The following is a 6,295-nucleotide window of genomic DNA, read 5'->3' on the forward strand; positions in this document are numbered from 1 at the left end:
ATCACCATTATTCTTAATCGATATTATTTTATCTCACTGATTTTGGCACATTTCTTTCATTTGTCACATGTTAAATTGATTCTAGGCATCATAAACATTCAGAGTTTGTGTGTGTGTGTGTGTGTGTGTGTGTGTGTGTGTGTGTGTGGGAGTGTGAGTGTGTGGGAGTGTGAGTGTGTGTGTGTGTGAGTGTGTGTGTGTGTGTGTGTGTGTGTGTGTGTGTGTGTGTGTGTATGTTTATGTATGTGTGTGTGTGTGTGTGTGTGTATGTTTATGTATGTGTGTGTGTGTGTGTGGAGGCGTGTGGTTTATTTATACGATCAATGGCATTAGTCCCCATAGTAACAGCAGTGAAATGATTCTGTCAGAGAGAAAAGATCGCATCATTTAATTCAGAGTAAAGCTAATCAGAGCCAAACAACTCTGTCTCTCCACAGCACCATCCACTATCCTTCTCATGCTTAAGAAAAAGAAGCACAAATAAGCATTCTGCCTAGTAGTGTTTATATTGAAATTCCAAATGACTGTATCATCTCTAAGCCAGCTTTAGGGAAAATGCAATACATTTCACCTGCAACCCAGTAGGCTATGCTGAAGCAGACCAATGCAGTAGTGTGCCTCTTACCAGCTGTAGCAAAGCCACATCAGGTCAAGAGTTCACCTCTGGCCGGTGTGTCATTCATCTAAGATTGCATTCTCTCTACCTCTGTACGTCTGCTCTTTCCAAAATGACCTTTTGAGCTAGAAGTGACATACAGTATGAGATATGGATTTATTTTCATATCTCCTGTCCTCAAAGCACTTCTGCACAACAGTGTAAATGCATGAACAACACAAATTTGATTTGGATTTCTTTTGTTTGATTCCATGTCAGTAATTTAGGAAGCATAAGGGGTTTTGGTCAAAAAAGTAGCAATTAAGCTACTTACCTAAAAATGTTACTAAAACTACCACTGACTGCTGAGTTGGCCCTGATAAAAAGCCGTCATGCTAACTGATGTCTTTTGGCAGTCTTTTGGCAGTCTCTTGGTCTTGTCTTTATCAGATATTGCTGATAACATTGTGCTGTGAAAGCTTCTCTTTGAAAGATTTCTGCTGTGTTCTGATCCAACCCACAGAACTACATAGTGCCCAGTATGGGCTGTGTTCTAATCCGACCCACAGAACTACATAGTGCCCAGTATGGGCTGTGTTCTGATCCAACCCACAGAACTACATAGTGCCCAGTATGGGCTGTGTTCCGATCTGACCCACAGAACTACAGTACATAGTGCCCAGTATGGGCTGCTAGTTGAAATGGTCGGTGTGTTTATCTGCCCTTCGCATGACCATGAGACATCAACAACATCCTTTTGAAGCTGACACCAAATATTCTTCTGCCTCAAAGAATGACAGACTGGTGCAGTGTTGCATTAAACTGGTAAAGATAGTATCCTAATGCCTCTACCTTTCTCCTACCCCTTTTTTGTCAATTTCTCAAACATGTGCGGAGACATGGAGACACGGAGACACATGAATACTGACAGACACACACACGCACACACACATACACACATACACACACACACACACACACACACACACACACACACACACACACACACACACACTCCCACTCCCACACACACACACACACACACACACACACACACACACACACACACACATTTTTCACTCACCACACCTTGCTCATGGCTGTGTTGACAAGTGGCTCTGACCTTCTCTTGCTGAGTAAATTGAATTATGAGCCCCCTTGTGTTGCAGTGTACTACAAATGAAAGCCTGACATCCTGGTGTCACATTCTGCAGTAAATGACAGCTTCTCTCTCTCTCTCTCTCTCTCTCTCTCTCTCTCTCTCTCTCTGCTGTAACCCCATCACTTGATTGACAGGAAAAGGTAACAGTGGTACGGTCCACTGCAAGCGCCTTCACTCCTCACTTTGTGATGCCCCCCCCCCCTCCATTTCTCCTGCACTCCCTCATCATTCTCAGCCCCCTCTCTCTCTGCCAGTGGTTCTGGTAGGTGGCTCTGTGGTTTTGGACTTGCCTTGGGCTCTTATCTTGGGTCTCGGTTCATGTGAGTGATTACAGGTTTCTGACACTCTCAAGCTCCAACCTGGGAAAGTCGGCCATAAGTAACCGTGGGCCAATAACCAGCCTGGTCATCAGGGTCACCTGTGTCAAATACATCATCAGCACACCACAGAACCTGATTTTGCTGCCTGCTATAAATGAATGGATTATACCACCTTCAGAGAATGCAAAGACACTACATCTCCCTCCCTCCCTCTCTCTCTCTTTCTCTGTCTCCCTCACACACACACACACACACACACACACACACACACACAAGCACATCATAAGTGCATTATAAGAGTGCAACAGGGCTACCTACATACTGTGGCATACCCCAGCCAACCCCCCGCCCACTAGACATATACACAAGTACGTGGAAAAACACACTCACCGCCCTGATAGACAAGTGTACAGTGCTCTTAAGTGCTTGGAGTGGACCGCAGAGCCATTGTGTCATGAAAGCTTCCATTCGTCCGTGTCAAAGCTCTCCTACCCACAATGCCACTCGTACCCAGCCCCTGATGATGCTCAGATGCTGATTAGGGCCACAGCTCCGTAGCTGTGCAATAGTCGGCTGCATGGTAATGGTGCTTGGTGAGGCGTGCGGTAAATAGAAACATCAGTAAATACGTTTGCCACAGGGTCAATGCGCTCAGGCTCCATTAGGATGCAGTCTAATGAATGAGATCCTACTGTGTCTGAAATAGTCGGCCAAAGACCCACAAGTCACAACAGAAAGCTGTTGGGGGGGGGGGGGGGGGGGGGGGGGGTACTGAGATAGTATTTGTCTCCAGGCTGGGAGTCCTATGGGGGTCGCAACAACAGAACATGGCTTAAATGTCCTGTTTACATCATTCCGCTGATTGTGTGTGCGCGCATGTGTATGTGTGTGTGTATGTGTGTGTGTGTGTGTCTGTGTGTGTGTGTGTGTGTGTGTCTGTATGAGAGAGAGAGAGAGAGAGAGAGAGAGAGAGAGAGAGAGAGAGAGAAAGAGTTAGCTGAGGGAAGGATATGATACGTAAACACTTTGTCTGCGTGTGAGTCATCATCACAGCCAGAAAGAGGCCCAGATCAACGTGAAGCGACGCATCCAGCACTTGGCATCACAACAGGAGAGCCCTGCAACATTTATGCCCAGAGGTTTACAATGGGCTCCAGTCTACACAGGCAACAGAGAGAGGCCAAGATGTATGAGTACAGACACACACACACACACACACACACACACACACACACACAGCAGAGGCACACATAGTCTACACTCACACACCTACCCAAAGACACATGAACACATGCAAATATGCAAATGCATGCAAGCTGACACATTCCCTCTCTAATTCATACACACACACACACACACACACACACACACACACACACACACACACACACACACACACACACACACACACACAGCAGAGGCACACATAGTCTACACTCACACACCTACCCAAAGACACATGAACACATGCAAATATGCAAATGCATGCAAGCTGACACATTCCCTCTCTAATTCATACACACACACACACACACACACACACACACATCCCCACACTAACTTGTGCAAAAGCACACACACTCACACACTGGGAGCTAGATGAATGTCTTGGCCGTTGCCACATCAGCTCATGCCGTCTGTGTGTGTGAAGCTGGAAGGCCTTCTGCCTGTCCTCAAGTGCCACAGCATCCCCTCTCCCCCACTCACTGGGTGGTGTGCACAAACACAAACACAAACACAACCCAAACACAAACACAACCCAAAGAAGAGCGTCTCCATTTAATGAGCACACATCATTACCAGAAGACGTCCGGTGAGAATGAAGTCCATCACCGAGCGCCTTTTCATCTCAGACTACCTCGTATGCCTCAACAGCAGAGGCTAAGCTTAGTGTAATACAATAATGATGACAGCAGTGGGATTTGACTTTCTCCTCAAGACTGTAAGAGGGATGATCGGCCGAGTAAACATCTCCACGAGTGAAACGCCCCGTGGCTATCCCGCTGCCCGTCACAGAGGATCACGCTGGCTTGCGGAGGGATTAGAGGCAGAGGGGCCGAAAACTGGACAACAAGACACAGTCGAGGCATCACAGCAGGGGCTGAGGACACAGCCAGCTGTTGCAGCAGGTGCTACTGTTGGGGAGGAATTGTGCGCCAAGATGAATGGAGGGAGACATTCTACCTCACTCATCACACAAATTAGATCTCTCCCTCTCTCCAACCCAACTCTTTCTCTCTCTCCTTCTCATTTACTCTGTCTTTCTCTTTCTTTCTCTCTCTCTCTTACATACACACACACACACACACACAAACTCTCTCTCTCACACACACACACACACAGTCTCTCTCTCTCTCATTTATTACATCAGATGTGTCTAACTGACACATGGATGTAATTTGCCGTAGCCTCTCGGCAACCACCCCCAAATCACCCGGGCTTGACAGGCGAGGTGGAGCTGATAGGTGGCGCTGGAGTAATGTCACTGCATTTTTCTAACCACTGACAAGCCCTCCTCCTCTTATGTCAAACACGCTTACTAACATTAGAAACTCTCTCTCTTTCTCTTGCTCAGTCTCTCTCTCTCACTCGCTCAATCTCTCTCTCTCTCTCTCGCTCACTCAATCTCTCTCTTTATCTCTCTCTCTCTCTCTGAATGAATTTTAAATTGTTGTTCACGAAAAAGAAAATTGAGTGGAATAACTAGGTAATAGACAGTCTCAAACACCCATCTGCCACTCGCCCCATTCCTCTCTGTCCCTTTAAAAGTGCATTAAACAAATGCAAGCAGTGTTCAAGCTGCCATATAAGTGCATTACATATTGAGAGAGAGGTGATGTTCCTCTCTCTGCAGCATCTGTCTGGTGAATATGTATGCGCTGATTATGTAAAAACCTTGGAATGTTCAACTCTTTTTAGAAGTCCAGGAAGGATGAAATATATGCTAATATATATTAGGCATGGCTTCAACAGAACTCTTAAATGAGCTCTCCCTTCTCCTCGTTCTCTCTCTCTCCCTCTCTCGCCGTCCTTTTCTTCACAGTGTTTCTCTCTTTCAGCATTCTCCTTTTCCTCTTTCTCTCTCTCTCCCTCTCTCGTCTCTCTCTCCCTTTCTTCCTCTCAGTGTTTCTCTCTTTCAGCGGTCTCGTTTTGCTTCCCTCGTTTCTCATCAGTGCAGTCATCATGCAATGAGAGAGAGAGAGAGCGAATGGCTCTGAACAGATGGAGAGGATCAAATGTCTGGTGCCCGAATGTGAGCGTGTCGGAGATGAGAACGTCACGTCTTATTTAGGCTCGGAGTGGGTTCGGCCAGGCTTGCAAACAATGCCACCCAGCCACATGGCATCATGGGCATCTAGCAACAGGTGCAGCAGCCCAGGCATTTGGAGCAGGGAGTTTTATACTTCTCCTACCACACCGCGGGCTGCAGCCTGCCTCGCACAGACTGGCATTTGGGCCAGCAAGAGTGGAAAAAGCACCCATTTGTCATTTAGGAGGCAGAATTCAAATCACGTCAATGCAAATTAAAAGCCCCCTTCCCATTACTGGCTTTAATGCAGAGGGCAGAGTTAATAGCCAGAATATGGAGACCTTATGTTCACTTGAAGCAGCTGTTAAACCACTACCACACACACACACACACACACACACACACACACACACACACACACACACACATAATGGCAAAAATCCCTCTTCTGGGTGTAGCAAATGCACTGCCGCAAGGCTGCCACAGGTAATAATAATTTTCATAAACCAATGCCCTATTGAGCAGCATGTCCTGAGCAAGCTAGCGTGCTGTGCAGAAAACATAGTGTGGCATTTAACAGACTTGGATAATGAGTTTTGAATCGATTCAGACTGAGACCGTTCCTTTGAGCTACTGCAACAACAGATTTAAATCTCTCAGACTGGAGAGAGACATCCAGCCCGGAAAAAAAAAAGGCCAAGCCATAGCATAGTATCCATAGCAAGGCATCCTTATGTACCTGAAGCCTCGACAGCGGCCCCGTTCCTAACAACATGATGCGGAGAGACATAATGGTATGTACAGGCTCATAATGAGTGGAGGGCTGCTGTGGAGCGGATGCGGAGGACTATAGGAGTTACGTAAGGATCTGGGGAGGAGATGGCAGGTATGTGCAGAGGAGGGTTGAGGGAGAGTTGAGCCCACGCGTCATTTCTGCACCCCCGAGGGGTAAACGTGGCTGTCCTTCT

This window comes from Alosa sapidissima, chromosome 15, assembly GCF_018492685.1.
Source record: "Alosa sapidissima isolate fAloSap1 chromosome 15, fAloSap1.pri, whole genome shotgun sequence".
NCBI lineage: Eukaryota > Metazoa > Chordata > Actinopteri > Clupeiformes > Clupeidae > Alosa > Alosa sapidissima.